The following is a 22423-nucleotide window of genomic DNA, read 5'->3' as shown; positions in this document are numbered from 1 at the left end:
ATTATTATTAATAGTAGCAGTGGTAGTAGAATATTCTATAGGAGAGGCTATGTGTGTGTGTGTGTTTGTGTATACATGTGGGTATTGTTTTGTGCATAGATAATCTAGAATGGATTCATCCTAAAACAAGTGGCTACAAATATGAAGTAATAGACTGCTTGAATTCAAAATAGCAAAATTGTTGAGGAATGGTTATAGCTGAGAAATGGAGCTGAACCTTCATTCACTGAGTAAGATCCAGGAAAGAAGATAGCATAAGGAAATCATTATAATTTCCTCTTTGAAGAGGATTATCTTCATTAGAAGAAGCCCTAATGTAAAGAGAACATGCCTGAGAGTCAGGGGACCTGGGATCTAATTCTGGCTCTGCCACTTATCTGTTGTGTATGACCTTGGGCAAGTCACTTAACTTCCCCATGCCTCAGTTACCTCATTTGTAAAATGGGGATTAAATCCCCTCCCTCATTCATTCAATTGTATTTATTGAGCACTTACTGTGTGCAGAGCACTGTACTAAGCGCTTAGCACTGTACTAAGCACTTAGCACTGCCCTCCAGTTTAGACTGTGAGCCAGCCGCATATAGAACAGGGACTGTGTCCAACCTGACTTCCTTGTGTCTACCCCAGTGCTTAGAACAGTGCTTGACACATAGTAGGATCTTAATAAGTACCATATTTATTATTAAAGCCAGTTTGGCCTGGCCTTTACCTTTCCTGGTCCAATTCTGTTGATCCTTGCGGAGAGAAGGAAGGAGATGTCGGGTCCAAGTGGGAGGAATCAGACCAGGCTTGCGTGATGCCTCCTACCAGACTGTGGTGGCAAAGAAGCTTTGGGTGCCGGATGGCCGGGAGGAGGTGGTGACGGAGAAGAGTCCCTTCCTTGGGGTTTCTATCTCCTACCAACGGGTGGGATGCTAGGGAAGAGCTGGGATGTCCAGCCTCTTCTCTGAGCATCCCCTATACCATTATTTTTTGCCCCAGTCATGATGTCATCACATTATTCTGTATGGCCAGTATAATGTGTATGACATCAATTACTCTAGAGGCAATTTTTTTTTGACCCTGGGCCTGGATTTCACAGGAAGGATAGGGCTTCAATGAACACTCAGCTGTCCCCATTCCTAAAGTCCTAGCAGTCCACAAGAAAACTACACATGTGAAAGCATACCTCTCTTACCCCAACCCAGCCTAGATCCAGACAGGTTAACCTTACCCAGGGCAGAGCCTTCCCATTCAGAGAAATAGCTCAGAGAAACTAGCAGTGGCAAAGAAAGATTCAGAAATGCTAATATGCTGGCTAAGGAAAATAATACCCATGGGACTCTGGAAAACAATCATGGTGAAGGAAAAACCAGAAAAATAGATGTCAAAGTCACATACACAAACACACAAAGCAGTTTTATGTTAAACGTGGCAGCAACTTCAAGTAGTAGTAGTAATGGTATTTACTGAGCCCCTACTGAATGCAATATACTAAACACATAGGAAAGTACAACAGAAGCAGAAGACTCATTCTCTATCAACAAAGAGGAGTTAACAATGTAATAGGAGAGGCAGGTGTAAAAATGTTTACAAATGAATAAATAAATGAATGCATAATCAATTACACATATAAACACAAGTGCTGAGGAGGAATTTAAATAAATACAGAAGTACTGTAAGTGGCTTTTATGCTGATACACCTCGGGGCTTTGGGAATTAATTGGAGAAGGCTTGTTGGGGATTGGATTTCAGAGAGCAGAGGTCTGGAATATTTGGTAGGGAGGGATTTCTGGGCCTGGGGAATTCAGCGCGTGTTGGAGGCGTAACAAAAGAGGAGAACAGCTAGAAGGTGAGCTTAGAATGAGTGAAGAATACAAGTTGAGGAGTAGCAGGTAAAGAGAACCAATATGGAGAGAACTGGTGGTGAGCCTTGAGGCCAATGATAAGGAGTTTTAGTTTCATGCAGAAGGAGATGGATTTCCAATGGAGGGTTTTGGAAGTGGAAAGGCTCGTGTAGAGAGGCAAGATCTTACATTGCCAAGATCCGCCCTTTCCTCTCCATCCAAACCGCTACCCTGCTCATTCAAGCTCTCATCCTATCCCGTCTGGACTACTATATCAGCCTTCTCTCTGATCTCCCATCCTCATGTCTCTCCCCACTTCAATCCATACTTCATGCTGCTGCCTGGATTGTCTTTGTCCAGAAATGCTCTGGGCATGTTACTCCCCTCCTCAAAAATCTCCAGTGGCTACCAATCAATCTGCGCATCAGGCAGAAACTCCTCACCCTGGGCTTCAAGGCTCTCCATCACCTCGCCCCCTCCTACCTCACCTCCCTTCTCTCCTTCTACATCCTAGCCCGCACCCTCCACTCCTCTGCTGTTAATCTCCTCACCATGCCTCGTTCTTGCCTGTACCGCCGTCGACCCCCGGCCCATGACATCCCCCGGGCCTGGAATGCCCTTCCTCTGCCCATCCGCCAAGCTAGCTCTCTTCCTCCCTTCAAGACTCTACTGAGAGCTCACCTCCTCCAGGAGGCCTTCCCAGACTGAGCCCCCTCCTTCCTCTCCCCCTCGTGCCCCCTCCATCCCCCCATCTTACTTCCTTCCCTTCCCCACAGCACCTGTATATATGTATATATGTTTGTACATATTTATTACTCTATTTATTTATTTATTTATTTTACTTGTACATACCTATTCTATTTATTTTATTTTGTTAGTATGTTTGGTTTTGTTCTCTGTCTCCCCCTTTAAGACTGTGAGCCCACTGTTGGGTAGGGACTGTCTCTATATGTTGCCAACTTGCACTTCCCAAGTGCTTAGTACAGTGCTCTGCACACAATATGCGCTCAATAAATATGATTGCTTGATTGGTTGATTGAGAGATTTCAGGCAGATGATCCAGGTAACAGTCTATAGCAGCAGCGTGGGAGACAGTTGAGCACCGAGACTCAAGTTTACTGTGTGGAAGGAGGCAATGGTAAACCACTTCCATATTTTTACCAAGAAAATTCTATGGATGCACTACCAGGACGATTACAGATGGAGGGGAAGCATTGTGGGAGAGATGTGTCCATGGAGTCGCAATGCATCAGAAACGATTCGACAGCATAAGACAAGAAGGAAGGAGAGACTGGAGGCAGAGATAGTTATAGCGATGAGGCTAATATGTTGGGCTGACACCATTATGGTGAGTGCTTGAACCTAAGGGGAAATTGTTTGGGTGGAGAAGGATCAAATCAGGGAAATGTTTTGGAGGAAGAATCAGCACGATTTAGCGGTTGACTGGCTGTGATTGCTGAATGGCTAGGAAAAGTGGAGAATGACATCAAGGTTGTGGGCTTCAGGGACAGGAAACATGGTGGTGACCTCGATGGATTTGGGAGGAGGGGAGTGTGTAAGAGGGAAGATGATAAGCTACGTTTGGACGATGCTGAGTTTGAGGTGCCAATTGGCCATCCAAGTGGAGATATTCTGGAGAACAAAAGGAGATGAGAGATGGACTAGGGAAGTAGATTTCGGAGTTGTTTGCATAGACATGGTAAGTGGAAGCCGTGAGACAGAAAGATACCCAAGGTGTTCTAGGCTGTAAGCTTATGGTAGGGAACATGTTTACCAACTCTGTTACACTGTAGTCTCCCAAGCACTTTTAGTACAATACTCTGCATACAGAAAGCACTCAATAAATAAGATTGTTTGATTAATTTTGATGCAGAAGTCCTCGTCTGTTTTCTGCACTTAATACAGAGAGGTGTTGCCCTAATGCAGACTGTGATTCTTCTCCCTCAATAGTTGGGCCCTGGGACCTCCACTCTAATCCAGAAGTGGCAGGATGGATTCTTAGGAGAGCTAAAAGACAGATTAGGAAGTGGAGAGGTTATGTTCCATTTCTTCTGCTAGACAATGCCCATGACAGGTATAGAGACACAAATGGATGGAGAGGAGGAGGTGGGGGACATTAGCAAAGACAAAGTAATAATAATAATAATGATAATAATAATGGCATTTGTTAAGCGCTTACTACCAGCACTTAGAACAGTGCTTTGCACATAGTAAGCGCTTAACAAATGTCATCATCATTATTATTATTATTATGTGCAGAGCACTGTTGTAAGTGCTGGGGGATACAAGGTGATCAAGTTGTCCCACGTGGGGCTCACAGTCTTAATCCCCATTTTACAGATGAAGGAACTGAGGCTCAGAGAAGTTAAGTGACTTGCCCAAGGTCACACAGCGACATGTAGCAGAGCTGGAATTCGAACCCATGATCTCTGACTCCAAAGCCCGTGCTCTTTCCACTGAGCCAAGAAGTGGGCAGCTGGGGAACAGTTATCAGGAGTGTTTTTTCAGGTAACAGTCCCCTGAAGAAGTCATGTCCATTTCATCCCCCTCCTCCCTCTGTGTTGCTAAATGGTGAATTGTAGAGATTGCTTTCTTGATAGCTGGAGCAGAAACTGCATATCCAGTGAAGTGTTTCATTTCTCCAGGACCTCCTGAGCAAAGACAGTGCTGTCTTCTCTGTTTCACACAGGGTTTAGAACCAGTCCTGCCCAGTCAGTGGTAGATAATAATTGCTGGGGACAGCACAGGGTAATTAGTAGGACTGGGACATGATTCAAGGCCCCAAAAAGGAAGGAATTCTAGAAATTTGACTAGCCAAGAACTGTGTGTCTCATTGCAGATGACATTAGCAATCATTGAGCCTACTTCCCCACTCTTTTCTGATTTAGTTCTGACTCTGACTCACAGACAACAGGGTCCTTTAGTTGAATCACCAAACCCAAGCCTCTACCCACGTTGAGGGGTTTCACCAAGGCAGCTCTGTGACAGCCTGGCAACGTGGTAACCACTGATTCAATCAGGCAGTGACATTTGGCCTGATTTGTGGGTGAGGAAGCATATAGATTTCCTTCTTCATAACGTAAAAGCTATTCAATCTATAGTATTAACTGAGAGTCTTCTGATGCTGAATACTGTACTAAGCGCTTGAGAAAGTATATATTAAACAGACATAAAATAATTTATAAATAGGAGGAAAGAGTATTTGCACCCTTTATTTGCTCCACAGCACTTATGTACACATATGTAATTTATGTATATTAATGTCTGTCTTCCCCTCTAGACTGTAAACTCATGGTGGGCAGAGAATGTGTCTCCCAGCTCTGTTAGAGTATACTCTCCCAAGCCCTTCGTACAGTGTTCTGCACACAATAAGTGCTCAATAAATATGATTGATGGATTTGGGTGTACGGAAGTGGAAAAGGAAGTAGCGAGAACAAAAGTGCAAAAGAGGAGGAATAGAATAATTTATTGAGTAGTTATTGAATACCTACTGTGTGGGTCGAGCCCTGTATGAAGTATTTAGGAGAACATACTAGAATTAATACACATGTTCCCTGCCCTCTTGTTGCAGCTGTACTGAATTGTTCTCTTAAGCAACTGGTACAATCCTTGACACACCGTAAGTGCTCAATAAATATGACTAATTACAAGACAGACATTAAAATAAATGACAGCTTGGAGGAAGAAGCAACAGTGGAGGTAGAGATTAAGTAATAGTGTACATAAGATATGTAAAAAAATGCTAAGGGAGGTTGAGAGTGCTTAAATGGCCCTGAAATGCCAAAGTGTTAGTTTGCGGAATATCAACTAAATTGATTAGAATTTAATTGGGGAAGTCCTCCTGGAGAAGATGTAATTTCAGAAGGGCTTTGAAGTTGGGGAGAGCTGGGGTCACTCCGTAATGAAGGGAAAGGGAGCAACAGGCGTGAAAGAGGATATGGGCGAGAGGTCAGCAGTGGGGAAGAGATACAGTAAATAGATTAGTTTGAGAAGAACGTGGAGGGTGAGCTGGGATGTAGAAGCAAAAATGAAGAGGTAAGTAAGAGGGAGAGACCCATTGAGTGCCTTAAAGTCAATGGAGTCCCTGCCTGATGCGGAAAGGAATGGATAATGATTGGAGATTTTTGAGGAATGGATAGGCATGTGCAGAATGACTTAGAGGCAGAAGAGTGAAGTGTGGACTGGAGATGAGAGGCATAGAGGTCAGCAAGGAGGATGATGCCGAGGTCAAGCCAGAATCTGAGAAGTACTGGGATCAGCCTGATGGTTATGGGGGTTAAAGGGTAAGGCAGAATCAAGAAAAATGCCAGGGTTGTACACTACAGAAGTGGGGAAGTTGGGAGTATCAACTGGGATGGGAAATGGTGGCAGGACGTAGATGCAAGATAGCAGAGGGGAGAGATAAAGTCTAGGGGTGATAGTTGAAGCCATGAGAGCAGGTGAATTCCCCAAACGAGTGAGTGCATAGTGAGAAGAGAAGGGGATATAGAACAGAGTCTTAAGGGACACCCACAATAAGGAAGTGGGAGGTAATTAATCAATCAGCAGTATTTATTGAACAATTACTTATTGAGCCAGAGAAAGAGCCAGCAAAAGAAGCTAAAAAAGAATGGCCAAAGAGACAAAAGCAGAACTAGGAGAAAACTGTTGTAAGTAACATCTAGGTTGAGTAGTGTTTCCAGAAGAAGGGAGTGGTTCACAGTGATGATGGCAAGTGGAGGAAGACTAGCTCAGAGTAGAATCTATTAGATTCGTCCATTATTGGCCTTGGAGTGAGCAGTCTCAGTGAAGTGTAAGGGGTGGAAAATAGCTTGTAGAGAGTCCAGAAGGGAGTTGGAGGAGAGGAAGTGGAGTCTGTGGGTATATATAATCCATTTAAGGAATCTGGGCAGGAGTAATAATAATGATGACATTTATTAAGCGCTTACTATGTGCAAAGCACTGTTCTAAGTGCTGGGGAGTTTGTAAACCTTGTAAACTACAAGGTGATCAGGTTGTCCCACGTGGGGCTCGCAGTCTTAATCCCCATTTTACAGATGAGGTAACTGAGGCCCAGAGAAGTTAAGTGACTCACCCAAAGTCACACAGCTGACAAGTGGCGGAGCTGGGATTTGAACCAATGACCTCTGACTCCAAAGCTCGTGCTCTTTCCACTGAGCCATGCTGCTTCCCCAGGAATGAGGGTAAGGAGATGGAGAGATAGCTGAAGAGTGCAGTGGGATCCAGATAATATTTTTCTTGGGATAGAGGAGATGTCATCATAGTTGAAGGGGAGGGATGAGAGTGAGTGATTGAAGATGGGGGTAAGGAGGAGGAGGAGATAGGGTGCAAGTGTTTATAGAAGGTGAGAAAGATGAGGTCAGAAGCATAGATATATTTTGACAGCAGACTGGAGATGTCCTCCTGAGAGGCAACCAGGAAGGAAAAGAGAGAATGTGGTGATAAGATGGGGAAATGAGGAGGAGACTTCAGGAAGCTCATGCCTGATAATTTTGATTTTACCAACGAAGTAGTTGACATGGTAACCAGAGAAACGGGGGAGGTAAAGGTATGGAAAAATTGTTAGGGTCAGTGGGCACGAGGGTTGGTAATGGAGAACTAATGTTGTTGAGCATAGCAGTCATCCACGTTATTCTTTTCCAAAAGAATTCTAACTATTCTGTAGGAAAAAACTCTTTTCTAGGTATCTAGAGTCCCCTCTCAGGATCACATCTGGAGAGTTTCCAGTACTCTACCGGTCTTGGCTATGGGAGGGAGAGTCAAGAGGCATACCCATTCCATTCCTGGCTTGGCCAAGGGCTAATGAGTGGAAGGCTATCTGCTACAAGTCAAAACTCACCTGTGCTGGGCTGCAGTGCCATGGGAGAGAGTCGAGGGCAGCAACTCAAGTTTACTGTGCAGAGGGAGGCAATGGTAAACCACTTCCATATTTTGGGAGTGGATGTACATAGAGAATAGAAGGGGACCCAGAAATGAGCCTTGAGAGACTCTCGACACTAGGGGTTGGGAGGCAGAGAAGGAGCCCATGAAAGAGACTGAGAATGAGTGGCCAGAGAGATAGGAGGGGAACCAGGAGAGGAAAGTGTCAGGGAAGCCAAGGTTAGATAATGTTTCCAGGAGAAGGAGGTGGTTTACAGTGGTGAAAGCCGCCTAGGCGTTGAGGAAGATTAAGATGGAGTAGAGGTCATTTGATTTGGCAAGAAGGAGATCATAGGTGACCTTTGAGAGGGCAGTTTCTGTGGAGCAGAGCAGGTGGAAACTAGACTGGAGGGGGTCAGGGAGAGAATTGGAGTAGAGGAACTGGAGACAGTGGGTGTAGCCATTGGCTCAAGAAGTTTGTAGAGGGATGGAAGGAGGGAGGGAGCCGTGGGGTCAAGGGATGGTTTTTTTTTTAGGATAGAGGAGATATGAGCATGTTTGAAAGCAGTGGGGAAAATGTCACTGGAGAGTGAACCGTTGAAGATTATAGTCAGGGAGGGAAGAAGGGAGGAAACAAGTGCCTTGATAAGGTGCAAAGCGATGGGGTCAGAGGCACAAGTGGAGGGGATGGATTTTTAGAAAAGGCAGAGATCGCTCAACTAGAGCTATTCTGAAAGAATTCTGGATATTCTATAACTAGAATTCTTCTGGTAGTATCTAAATAACTCTTCTGCACATTCTTATCTCTAAGAACTTATCAGTGATTATTCTAGAGAATGTAGATCATCTTTTTTCACTATGGGGGTAGATCTGATACCTGGGGTGGTTTTATTTCCATAGCAGAGACATTCCTCTAGACTGTGAGTCCCACACGACTGTGCTGACCCAATTATCTTGTATTTACCCCAATGTTTAGCACAATGCTTGGCACGTAATGTACTGAACAGTTATCACTATTATTAAACACTTAATTTCTGTGATTTCATAGAGGACAACCTAAAGGTATTTAGCTCTTTGGGTGAGTGGGCTTTCCAGACAGCATCCTGTGGCTTAGAACAGTGCTTTGCACATAGTAAGCGCTTAACAAATACCATTATTATTATTATTATTATTATTATCATTACTGTTCCTCCCACTGACGCCACTTACCAGACTATCACCTTCCCGCCTCTTCCCTCTCAGTCTCAGTTGTTGAAGAAATAAAGAAGCCAACATTGTCTTAACCCTTTCTTAAGCCCTAGCCTATTCCTCAAGTCTTGCAGGCTCATGTCTAAACCCAGACTTGAATCTTTTCTTGATGGAGACTCCAGAGCCACTTAGGAGGGACCCTGCTGCTGGGTACACTCTTCCACTGTGCACCACTTTTCACCCCATCTACACCTGCCCACGTGGGGAGGATTGAGTACATGATACAGGCGCATGTTGCTGAAGCTACATTTGATGGGTTTAGGTTTCTTTGGGCAACCTTATCTGATTGTCCTCCACCCAGATGAAGGGGCTAAATTACAGCATGCCCATGAGCTGTGTCCTCTGATTAGTTCCTGCAGAGAGGTTCCCCAACCTGAAACTGATGTAGATGGAAGAGACAGACCTGACGATAGCGCGGATAGTCATCCGCCAATCTTCTGATGCAGATAGGGTGTAGAGGAGCTTCATGGCCAGGAGCGTTGGCTTTGACTACACAGTGCGGATTGGAGATCGTGGCCTGGGGATCTGCAGAAGTCCGTGTGCTGGTGACCGTTTTGTCAGAATGGAGCAATGTATTCCACCGTGGTGTGTCTTTTCGGTGCACAGCCATCAGAAAGCTTCCTGAGGGCTCGCTCACCACTAGGAGTGACAGACTCGGGGGCACTCACATTGCTGGAACATGGGAACGCCGACCCCACTGTGGATGACAAACTGAGGATGGGGGAGGGCAAATAATAATAATGATGGCATTTATTAGGCACTTACTATGTGCAGAGCAGTGTTCTAAGCTCTGGGGAGGTTACAAGGTGATCAGGTTGTCCCACATGGGGCTCACAGTCTTAATCCCTATTTTAGAGATGAGGGAACTGAGGCACAGAGAAGTAAGTGACTTGCCCAAAGTCACACAGCTGACAATTGGCAGAGCTGGGATTCGAACCCATGACCCCTGACTCCAAAGCCCCTGCTCTTTCCACTGAGCCATGCTGCTTCTCTATAATAATAATACTAATAATGGTATTTGTTAAGTGCTCACTATGTGCAAAGCACTGTTCTAAGCACTGGGGTGATACAAGGTGATCAGGTTGTCCCACGTGAGGCTCACAGTCAATCCCCATTTTACAGATGAGTTAACTGAGGCCCAGAGAAGTGAAGTGACTTGCCCAAAGTTACACAGCTGACAATTGGTGGAGCCGGGATTTGAACCCATGACCTCTGACTCCAAAGCCCGGGCTCTTTCCACCGAGCCACGCAAATGGCTGGACTAACTCCCGGAGCCAAGTCCGCTGGCTCCCACGCCACAGCCTGGGCTGTTCTACATCCCTGAAGCCACTGCCACCCTACCAAAAAGACCATCAGGATTTTCCCAGCTGGAGTTGCTCTGCCAAATGGCAGCATTTAGTATCTTTTTCATAATGCACACAGTAAGCGCTCAATAAATACAACTGATTGAAATAAAACTTAATAGGCTGAATTACTTCAGTGAGATCATAAGTTTTGGTAACATTCTTAGAGCAACAGAAATCTGAAATTGATCACTCCAGTGCGACATAAAAGGGATAAAGACGAGAAAACGTTTTCATAAATTGCCATGTGTTCAGTTGCCAGGTTACTACAGGAGACACATGCAGTCAGGAAGAGCATTTAGTAATGAAGAAAAGGAAATGACTAGTGGCTTTAGGAAACCACCCCTTTGCCCATTTAGTGTTTGCAGTGGAAATATCTATACAACTTGGGCAATTTTTTTTTATCACTAAGGAAGTAGTTTGGTGACTCATCACCAGACAACAGGACAATCATTTCCAAATCTGGGCCTTTGCAGGCCTCCAACTTCATCTCAGCTCTTTTTTTATTTTAGCGGCTACTGACTGGCCAGGCTCAGAGACCCCGCTCAGCATGACGGAAACATACCCCAAGGGGTGTGAGTGGGGTTCTAACCCCCTGCACAGTGCTGAAGGTGGGCTGAAACAAGGCCCATAAAAGGCAGAGTATTTTAGCAAAAAACAACTGTACTTTAAGGTTTTTTATGGTATTTGTTAAGCACTTAATTGTATTTATTGAGCACTTTGTGCAGAGCATTGTATGAAGCTCTTGGAAGAGTACAATATAACAGAGTTGGTAGACATATTCCCTGTCCACTACAAACATACAGTCTAGAGAGGGAGACAGGCATTAATTTTAATAAATGATTTATGAATATGTACGTAAGTGCTATGGGAGGGGTGAATAAAGTGTGCAAATCCAAGTGCAAAGGCTTACTATGTGCATACCACTTCTAAGCGCTGGAGTAGTTTATCAAGTTGAACATAGTCACTGTCCCACATGGGCCGCATAGTCTAAGTAGAAGGAAGGAGGATTTAATCCCTAGTTTGCAGTTGAGGAGACTGAGGCACAGAGAAGTAAAGTGACTTGCCCAGTGTCACACAATAAGCCATTGTCAGAGCTGGGATTAGAACCCAGAATCTCTGTGCTCTTTCCACTAAGCCATGAAAGTGAAGAGCTGCTCCATCCCCAGGCCCCTTGAGCTGCCTGAGATTGGGAATATTGGAACAATTTCTGAGCTTTGCTAGCCTGTTTCACCCAGCTGACATACTCTGCCTCACTTTTCCATTGTTTGCCCTCTCCGGTTTACTTCAAGTGGCCTGCGTTTCTACAGGGAAGGGACTGGTTCTCTGAGTCCCCAGCCCTGTACCCTCTCCAAATGAGCATTATCAGGAAATAGGAAGCACAACAGGAAATAGAAATGGAATGAGAGGCTCTACTGCCGAATGCTTCAGAGGGTGTCTTTTTCCATGAGTTGGAATAGGAGAATGGAGAATACCTCTCTGACTGCTTTCACTGCTTTAGGCTTCCTCCTTTCTCAGGAAGAGCAGAAGGAAAAGGAGAAATGGTTTCCATTTCAATCCGCCATTGAAGTGAAGATAACAGGTGGCCAAACTGTAAATTCTTTGAGGGAGGGATCAAGTCATCTACTGCTTGTACTCTCCCAAGGGCTTAGTACAATGTTCCACACAGAGTAAGTGCTCAATAAATACCACCAATTGAGGGCAACAGCTTGGTATGTGCTAGAGAATGAACCCTGGAAAAGAAAATCAAACCCTCTCCTCCTCCATGAAGACCTGGTTTTGGGCTGACAGATTTAGTTCTAATCACAAGCAGAGCAAACCCAGTGAGAGCTTGCATGCCATACTCATCTCAGGCATGCAGCCCTTTCATTGCTCTGTATATATGTATATATGGTTGTACATATTTATTACTCTATTTATTTATTTATTTATTTATTTTACTTGTACATTTCTATCCTACTTATTTTATTTTGTTGGTATGTTTGGTTCAGTTCTCTGTCTCCCCCTTTTAGACTGTGAGCCCACTGTTGGGTAGGGACTGTCTCTATGTGATGCCAATTTGTACTTCCCAAGCGCTTAGTACAGTGCTCTGCACATAGTAAGCGCTCAATAAATACGATTGATTGATTGATTGATTGATTGATTGCTCTGCCCAAGCCTCATTGCTAGCTACTCTGCACCCCTTTCTCTCCACTTTCTGGCTAGGGCCTCTTCTGCTTTCAATCTAGGTTTGGCAAAGCTTGAAAAAAGCAGTGAGTCATGCCGTCAGTCCACATACCCTGCTTGTGATCCAGGCAGCCAAGGGAATTCACTTCTGTGGGGCCCCAGCAAGAAGCAGGGGGTATTGAGCTGTGGATGGCATAGCTGGGACATTGGCGAGGGGGGTTCATCACCTCTCTGGCCTGGGTTGTGGGATGCATCAGAGTCACAAGTTCTCTCTAGAAGGCCTACAAGCAAAGCCAGGGAAAGGGGTGATGGCTGGACACTGATAGGAGCCATCCCGCCCATGAGGAAGATACCTTGTGATCCTCTGATGCCATACTGGATTGGTCTAGAAGCTCTGGACGCCTCTCTAGTGGTGACTGGGGTGGGGTGGATGTGGAGCAGAAATTTCACTGGGGCCTGTGTCCTGGACCCATTGGTTACCTCAAGGGGCCATGGAAAGGACCACTGGGGTGGATTAAAACTCTGAAATGCCACAAACAACATGAAACCTACAGTCCAAGGACAATAAATGTCTGAGTGGCAACCTGATTCTCTGAGTAGCCCAGGTCCTGAAGTCTTAACAAAAACCAGCCCCTTGGAAAACTACCCAAAGTCCATTTTGAGCATTTTTCTAAACCGTAAGCTCATTGCAGGCAGGGAATGCATATACCAGCTCTGTTGTATTGTACTTTCTTAAGTGCTTAGAACAGTGCTCTGCACAAAGTAAGCACTAAGAAATACCATTTATTGTCTGGCCGATTCCACCAGGCTCAGAGAAGATGTAACAGTAGAACCCCTGTTCTCTGAAGGTGGTTCGCAGTTCCCCAGAAAGTTTTCAAGTAGTCAGTGAGAGGAAAATTTTGAAGAAAAAAAAATGTCCCAAAAAGCTCGAGTTGCTTTGAAAAATAATAAAATGGAAAATCGGTGCAGCCCCAGCTTTGGAGGCCAGCCACCATTCCATACCCACCCGTTCCCTACTCTCCCCCCACCTCGCAAGGGTTGGACCCTAGTCCCGATCCCTGGAATCCCGTGGGGAAGAGCACCTCCCCTTCCGGCCCTGATTCTCCCCTGGGAGCCAACGACGCCTGCTTGGAGCATAGCATCACTGGCCAGGCAGCAGCTGCTGCTACTTTGTGCCCCTCCCCAGGCCGCTCTCAAAGCTACGCTTCTGTATTTGGACACAGCTGAAAGAGAGTAGAGCAGCAGTGTTGTGCTGAGGGCAGAAGTACTAAGTGGCTCATCCTGATAATGTGTTCTGTCCTGGGTGCCTTTCTTCTAAACCATCCCAAACAGCATAGCCCATTTCCATTCAGGTGGGGCGTGGCAACAACTTCCCTTTCACCAAAAGCCATTAGCTCAGGACAGACAGACAGAGCTTGCTTTCCAAGTGATCAGTGTGTCTGAACTGACCCCTCACCCGACTGCTGGGCTGTCTCCTGGAACTGGAAGAGATGTTGGGGACAATGAGAACTCCATGGGTCTTGGAGATGGAGCAGGTTTGTGTCTAGCTGGATGAGAGTCGTGGTCAAGGTGCACAGCTACAATCTTGGTTCCACTTCTGATCCCTTTCCAGCCCCAAGCATCAGGGCTGTCTACCCATCCTGCTCCCAAAGCTGTGGGGACCCAAACATTAGCTCCACCCCCAGGGTGCCAAGGCATGGGGGGTGAGCCTCTCTTTTGTGTGCCTGAGCTGAGGTTCCATAGAGAAGCAGCATGGCTCAGTGGTAAGAACACAAGCTTGGGAGTCAGAGGTCATGGGTTCAAACCCCAGCTCTGCCAATTGTCAGCTGTGTGACTTTGGGCAAGTCACTTAACTTCTCTGTGCCTCAGTTCCCTCATCTGTAAAATGGGGATTAAGAGTGTGAGCCCCCCATGGGACAACCTGATTACTTTGTAAACCCCCCCAGTGCTTAGAACAGTGCTTTGCACATAGTAAGTGCTTAATAAATGCCATCATTAGCACAAGCCTGGAAGTTAAAAGGACACGGGTTCCAATTCTGGCCCTATCACTTGCCTACTTGTGACCTTGGGCAAGTCACTATACTTATCTGTGCTTCTAGTTCCCTCATCTGTAAATTGTGGGTGGAGACTGTGAGCCCCACGTGGGACACGGACTGTGTCCAACCTAATTAGTTTGTGTCTACACCAGTGCTTAGCACATAAACACACAGCAAATATCATAAAAAATGCCTGTGATGCAGAAAGGATTCTGAGCAGCCTCAGAAGCTCATTTCTCTCAACCGCCAGGAAGATTAAAAGCCCACATTTCTGCTCTGACAACCTTATCTTGCTCCAAATTTAGAGCAGTCAAAGGAAGAATCAGCTCTGCCAGGAACCCCCGCCTCCCATCTTCTCCTGGGGGGCACTCATACTCCATACTCACTAGGTCTCCTCAAGCCCACAGAAGTTCCTGGATATTAGCCAGTCAGTTCAGTTTACCCCTTAGTAGCCCTTGAAAGAATTCTTTGTCTTGGAAAGAACAAATCCAGCAGAAAACATGTTCTCAGTTAAAGGGCTGCATTAAACCTTCAATGTTGACATGTTCCAATGTTTTGCAGCTTCCCAAGTGTATCTCTGCTTTGTCTGCTCTGTCCCAAGTGGGCCCCTTCTAGCCTGAGCAGGAAGAGGCCTCACCTCCCTTCCTAACCACCATTATTTATTTACTTAAAATGGAATTCTTTGCCCAAATGCTCATATGCAAGCTAGGTCTCTTCTCTTGGTTGTTTAAAGGTCCCAGGGCTAGAATGTGTTCTGAATTTCCACTCCTTTGTTTTCAGCAAGTCAGTGGTTCAAAACCCTCTTTATCTCATAGCTGCTAAGAGCTTTTGTGGCCCTGTCCTTATCTTCCAGCCACACTCCATCCTCCCTCTGAAAAGGCAAAGCCAGGCCCTTTTTGGGGACCAGATTTCTTTGCTATGGAGATAGAGGCAACATGGGTAACAGTCTTTCTGTTTGAACCAGTAGTCAAGAGAAGCCCTGCTTCGCTCAGTGGGGCAGATGGGTCGAATATTTCTGAAGGAGCAGATGATGAAACCACAGTTTCTAGGACTAAACCACAACACCCATAGTACAGGAAGAAGGACCCTGAGAGGATCTCACCCAGGCTGGAGAACCAGGTGCTTGGAGCCTCCTTCTCTATCTGACAAGTGGAGGGGTGGTAAAAGATTTATTGTACCTCATCTAGTTTATCCCCGCAGCCAGGCAGACAACATTCAGCTGACCCTGATTGACTCAGGTGCTTGCATGTTCCCAGGGTGCTAGTGAACTTGCCTTCCCTCTCCACCCTGATTCTGATTGCCAACGCTCTGCCTGGACCTCCAGAGTTGAGGATGGCCAACTTTGAATGCCCCCACCAAGGAAGTAATTGAGGCAATGTCGGGAACCCTGCTCAAAGGAGTTGGTATTATTATTATTATCCTTAGTAGTAGTAATAGAGGAGCAGCATGGCTTAGTGAGAAGAACACAGGCCTGGGGCTCAGAGGATTTGGGTTCTGCCACTTGCCTGTCTTGAATAGAGATGTCTCGAAGGTGGGAGAAAATGTGAGACTGCAGAGAGGGAAAAAGATCGGGGCTGGAGATGTAGATTTAGGTATCATCTGCGTAGAGGGAGCGAATGAGTTCTCCAAGAGAGTGGATGTAGTCGGTGAATAGAAGGGGACCCAGAACTGATCCTTGAGGGACACCCACAGTTAGGAGGTGGCAGGAAGAGGAAGAGCCCATACAGGAGATGGAGAATGAATGTCCAGAGAGAGAAGAACCAGGAGAGGACAGAATCAGTGAAGCAAGCAGTGGTTAACAGTGTTGAAGGCAGCTGAGAGGTCGAGGAGGATTAGGATGGAGTAGTGGCTGTTAGATTTGTGAAGAAGGAGAACATTGGTGACCTTTGAGAGGGCGATTTTGGTGGAGTGAAGGGAACAGAAGCCAGACGGGAGGAGAGAATCGGAGGAGAAGAATTTGAGACAGTAGGTGTAGACAAGTCATTCAAGGAGTTTGGAGAAGAATAGTAGGAGCCATGGGGTCAAGGGAGGGATTTTTTTTTTAAGATAGGGAAGACATTGGCATGTTTGAAAGCAGTGTGGAAAAAGCCATTGGAGAGCAAAGAGTTGAAGATGGCTGTTAGGGAGGGAAGAAGGGAGGGGGTGAGAGTTTTGATAATGTGTGAAAAAATGGGTGAGATTAGCGATGAGCAGATGAGCTTTTGAGAGGAGGCAGGAGATCTCCTCTAGAGATACTGCTGGAAAGGATGGGAGAGTTGAAGAGAAGGTCGGAAGGGGAAGGACTAAGGAGGGGCAGGGGCGTTAATATATATTCCAATGCTTAGTACAGTGTGTGGCACATACGAAGAGCTTAACAGATACTATTTGAAAAAAACCCCAACTACAATCTATTTATCTAAGGGACTTATTCTGGTCTGCTGTGTGAACTTGGGCAAATCACTTAACTTTTCTGAGCCTTAGTTTCTTATCTTTAAGGAGTAATAATGTTATTTCTGACAGGGATCTTGGGAAAAATGAATCAATTGATATCATTGTTTCTAAAAACGTGTAAATCAAATTGAAATAGGTGAAATAACATCAATTTGATTTATATACTTTTAGAAATAATTTATTATCTTTTTAGGGCCTGTTCTTTTTTGCTTTGGATTTCAGGACCTGACAAGTGATTCATCTTTTCTTTGTATTTCTATATTTAAGAAAATTCAAATGCTTCTATACTGAACGGCCTCCAAGAACTCCCATTTTAAACCTCTGTGACTTAATTGTGATGGAAAATGAGGACATTAAAGTCTTAATCTTCAGGATTGAGGTCTGTTTTCTAGGATTTGAGCTGAGTACCATATGTTCCAGTTATCAATCAATGAATCAATGGCATTTATTGAGAGCTTACTATGTGCAGACCTCTCTACTAAGCACTTGGGGGACTACAATACAACAGAATTAGCAGAAGCGTTCTCTGCCCATAATGAACTTACAATGTAAGGTTAGGAAGGAAATTTCAGGGAGCTGTGGACTGAGACTTCTCCAAACTAGTGCCAATCCGGTTCTTAACCCAAATAACAATAATAATTATAATGATAATGATGATGGTATTAAAGCACTTACTAAGTGCCAAGCACTCTTCTAAGCCCTGGGATAGATTCAAGGTTATCAGGTTGTCCCACATGGGGCTCACAATCTTAATTCCCATTTTACAGATGAGGTAACTGAGGCACAGAGAAGTGAAGTGACTTGCCCAAAGTCACACAACCGACAAGTGGCAGAGCTGGGATTAGAACCCATGACCTCTGACTCCCAAGCCCCTGCTCTTTCCACTAATCCATGCTTCCCTTCTGATTGTGATAATAATAATAATGATTGTGGTAATTGTTAAGCATTTACTATGTGCCAGGCACTGAGTAAGCACTGGGAAAGATACAAGTAAATTGGGTTGGATCCACTTGATGTGATTCATTTCACCAGTCAACTGGAAGAGGGGACTTGCTGCTTCTACTATGTATTATAATTATTGCATTACATATTGTATTGTGTTATTATATATTGTATTGTATTATAATACTTAAGTTAAGGAAAGCTGATGCATGCCTGTTGAGAGTGGACCAAAAAGTTTTCCTGTATGATTCCTTCCTCTTGAATTTCTCAATTGGCACCTAGCCATCCCACTGCTAGCTAACCATGGCTGCAGCAGCAGGGGTAGGGAGAAAGGGAAGGCTGAAAAACAAAGTCCTCTTTAGCATTGGGCAACTTGAGCAATGGGCAGCTTGCCTTATCTGCCAGTCAATCAATCAATCATATTTGGTGAGCGCTTACTTTGTGCAGAGCACTGTACTAAGCGCTTGGGAGAGTACAATATACAGAAGTTGGTACTTACGTTCCCTGCCCACAAGGAACTTACAGTCTAGAGGGAGGAGTATTCCCTGCCCATTAAGAGCTTAGAGTCTAGAAGGGCAGACAGGCATTAAAATAGATTATCGATATATACATGAGTGCTGTGGGGCTGAGGGTGGGTGAGTATCCAGTGCTTAAAGGGTACTAATCCAAATGCAAGGGTATTGCAGAAGAGAGAAGGGAGTAGGGAAAATGAGGGCTTAGTCAGGAAGGCCTCTTGGAGGAGATGTGATTTTAATCTGGACACGAGAGATCGGTGTCCAGAAAGATGATATCAATAGGTTGGTGTTAGGAGATCCAAAGGGACTACCTGGGTTGTAGGAAATCAGCTAGGTAAGATAGGAGGGGGAAAGGTGATTGAGTGTTTTAAAATCAATGGTAAAGAGTTTCTGTTTGTTGCAGAAGTTCATAGGCAACCATTGGAGGTTCTTGAGAACTGGGGAAATATGGACCGAACAGTTTCATAGAAAAATGATTTGGGCAGCAGAGTGAACTGTGAACTAGAGAAGAGACCCTGTTACGGTGGTGCTGTATAGAATGCAATGTTCCCTCCATGATGATTTGAACCCAAAAAGTAATTTTGCCCTAGAAAATCCCTTTCCTGAATTAGGTATATTGTGTCCATAAGGACACAGCCCCTGACAGCATGACTCCGGGGTTTTTGTGGTCTCTGAGGTTGATGGGTGTATTCTGGGAGGCTGACAGACATTCACTCCTTGATTACATGGAGGAAGACACTTATACAAGCCCTGAGGGAGTGACCCGCTCCCCAACTGACCTGTAGTTTGGGCAAGTGGTATGTTTTTGAGAAGCAGCGGGGCTCAGCCGAAAGAGCCCTGGCTTGGGAGTCAGAGGTTGTGGGATCTAATCCCTGCTCTGCCTCTTGTCAGCTGTGTGACTTTGGGCAAGTCACTTAACTTCCCTGGGCCTCAGCTATCTCATCTGCAAGTTGGGAATTTCAATTGTGAGCCCCACATGGGACAACCTGATAACCTTGTATCTACTCCAGCATTTGGAACAGTGCTTGGCACATAGTAAGCGCTTAACAAATACCATAATTATTATCATTATTATTATTCCTTTACCCAGAGAAAATCTGGATTTTGCGCTCCTTTCCTGTTTCAATGACAGCCAGTTCAGGCACTGTTTTAAGCAAGTCAAAAAATAATCGAAGAAAGGGGAAATGCTGAGTTTTGTGACTTCCTTTTTCCGGTTAGTCTGTTTGAAGTTCTGTATGATTCAGTTACCTAGGGAACCGCCCTATGTGGTCAAGCTTATTTCTTGAGAAGAAAAAAATGGAGTTTAGGGTAGCAGAAATTCTGCCCTCCGTCAAGTCCCCTTTTTCAGAGATTCCTCCCCTCTCCCCCCCACCCCCCAGATCCTTCTCCTGCTTCCTCGGCCTACAGAATCAAAGTTAAGATCTACATTCTCATTCAACTCCTGGAGTTCTTGCATTCTGGAAAATGAGGGGTAGGAAATCCACACCTTACTACACACAACAGAGAATTGCAATAACATAGAAAATCTGTTGGCCAAGTGGAAAGAGAATAGGCTTGGGAATCATAGGACCTGGGCTTTAATCCAAGCTCTGCCACTTTCCTGATGTGTGACCTTGGGCAAGTCACTTAACTTTTCTGTGCCTCACTTTCCTTATCTGTCAGATGGGGATTAGACGCCTGTTTCCCTCCTCCTTAGACTGTGAGCTCCACATGGAATGGGGGTTTTGTCCGATCTGATTATCTTGTATCTACCCTAGCACTTAGTAAAGTGTTTGACACGTAGTAAGTGCTTAATGAATATCATTATTAATTATTATTATTGATAAACTCTGGAATTTAAAGCCCATTTTCATTTTTCCAAAGTATTTTTGCTTTTTCCCATGTGAACTTCATGACAGCCCTGTGAAGTAGGGAGACAGGGATTACGGAGGCAATAAGAAGCAGCATGGCTCAGTGGAAAGAGCATGGGTTTTGGAATCAGAGGTCATGGGTTCAAATCCCGGCTCTGCCACTTGTCAGCTGTGTGACTTTGGGTGAGTCACTTAGCTTCTCTGTGCCTCAGTTACCTCATCTGTAAAATGGGGATTAAGACTGTGAGCCCCCTGTGGGACAACCTGATCACCTTGTAACCTCCCCAGCGCTTAGAACAGTGTTTTGCACATAGTAAGCGCTTAATAAATACCATAAAAAAGTGGTTAAGTGACATATACCAGGTTGCGCAGCAAGCCAGTGGCAAATCAGGAGATAGAATACAGGTCTTCGAACACCCCGCTATATCACAGGATCTCCTTAGAATAACTCATGATGGTATCAATGATTCTAGCTTTAGTTATATTTGGAGATGTAGGATTGCAAATTAGATGAGAAGTTGGGTGCAGGGCTAGTATCTGAAGGTATGTCAGCAGATAAGATCTCTGGGAGAGTGAGTGTAGAGGGAGAAACGGAGGGGGCCAGCACAAACCCTTGTAAAACTCACAGGGGATGAGCAACAGAAGAGAAAATGGCAAACAAATCTGAAGAGTGGTCAGAGAGACGGGAGAACCAGGTTGATGATGTGTCAGCAAAAGCAAAGTCTGATAGCGTTTCAAGGAGGAAACATTTGGTGGTTTCAGACATCGGAGCCGGAATCTGGATTTACCCCCAGAGCTCCTGGAGCGCTGTGGGGGCCGGAACAAAAGACTTGGGGCAAAGCACCTACATCATTCTCTGAGTCCACTAATTCTTGGCCTCCCTCTGGTTATTGGGTTCCCTCTTCTTTGGTTTGTCCAGACTTGGAGGCCTCTCTCTCTCTCTCTCTCTCTCTCTCCTCTATTCTGCACTGGTTTCTGTCCCACTCTTTCTCTCTCTCTCTCTCTCTCTCTCTCTCGCTCTCTCTCCCTCTCCTCTCTCTCTCTCGCTCTCTCTAAGATTCTTTCTCATTTCCTTTCTCCTTCTATTTCCCGCTCTCCTCCCTCTTCCTCCTCTAAACAGAGGATGATTAGAGTAAAATCTGACTCTTCCTGGAGTGGCAGGCTGCCTTTTATGGGTAAGAGACAGACCAAAGCATTTAAAAGTACCGCTGATGCAGGGAATATGTCTACCAACTCAGTTATATTGTACTCTCCCAAACAATCAGTAGTATTTATTGAGCTTTAGACCGCATGACCCAGTGGATAGAGCATAGGACTGTGTGTCAGGAGGAGCTGGGTTCCAAACTGCTGTGTGATCTTGGGCAAGTCACATAACTTCTCTGTGCCTCAATTACCTTATCTGTAAAATGGGGATTAGGTCTGTGAATCCCATGTGGGGCAGGGGCTGTGGCCAATCTGATTAGCTTGTCTACCCTAGTGCTTAGAACAGTGCTTGTCTTATGCCATCGAATCGTCTCCGACCAACAGTCACTCATTCATTCAATTGTGTTTATTTAATGAATAAATACAAGATGCGTCACTCAATGGACGCATCTCCCCCAGAATGCCTCACCTCCATCTGCAGTCATTCTGGTAGTGTATCCATTGAGTTTTCTTGGAAAAAATATGGAAGTAGTTTGCCATCGCCTTCTTCCACGCAGTAAACTTGAGTCTCCGCCCTCGACCTCTCCCACGCTGCTGCTCAGCACAGGTGAATTTTGACTTGTAGCAGATTGCCTTCCGCTTGCTAGTCACTGCCCAAGCTAGGAATGGAATGGGTTTGCCTCTGCTTGACTCTCCCTCCCACAGTCGAGACTGGCAGAGTAGTGGAAACTCTCCAGGTGCCATCCTGAGAGTTTTGACACATAGTAAGCACTTAATAATTATCATTATTATTATTATTTTTATTGTCACTGTGGACAGGGAACATGTCTGCTGTTATGTTGTACTCTCCCAAGCACTTAGTACAGTGCTCTGCACACAGTAAGCACTCAATAAATACCATTGTTTGACTGAGCAATTACTAGGTGCAGAGCACTGTACTAAGCACTTGGGAGAGTACAATACATCAGTTAGCAGACATGTTCCCTGTCCACTAAGAGCTTACAATCTAAAAGGGGAGACAAACATTAATATACATAATTTATAACATATAACAAAGATATTTAC

General features: G+C 45.0%; 2 non-coding genes across 2 annotated transcripts; one reads left to right on the top strand and one right to left on the bottom strand.

The window, feature by feature from the left end:
- Positions 1-7520: 7520 nt before the first annotated feature.
- On the top strand, positions 7521-7655 carry LOC119936446. The gene has a single exon (XR_005453772.1). It is a non-coding gene; the product is annotated as a small nucleolar RNA SNORA7 (small nucleolar RNA).
- Positions 7656-21975: 14320 nt separating this feature from the next.
- On the bottom strand, positions 21976-22113 carry LOC119936445. The gene has a single exon (XR_005453771.1). It is a non-coding gene; the product is annotated as a small nucleolar RNA SNORA7 (small nucleolar RNA).
- Between the last annotated feature and the right edge of the window lie 310 nt (positions 22114-22423).

Source organism: Tachyglossus aculeatus, chromosome 13 (assembly GCF_015852505.1).
Source record: "Tachyglossus aculeatus isolate mTacAcu1 chromosome 13, mTacAcu1.pri, whole genome shotgun sequence".
Lineage (NCBI taxonomy): Eukaryota > Metazoa > Chordata > Mammalia > Monotremata > Tachyglossidae > Tachyglossus > Tachyglossus aculeatus.
This window is presented reverse-complemented; position numbering and strand designations above follow the sequence as displayed.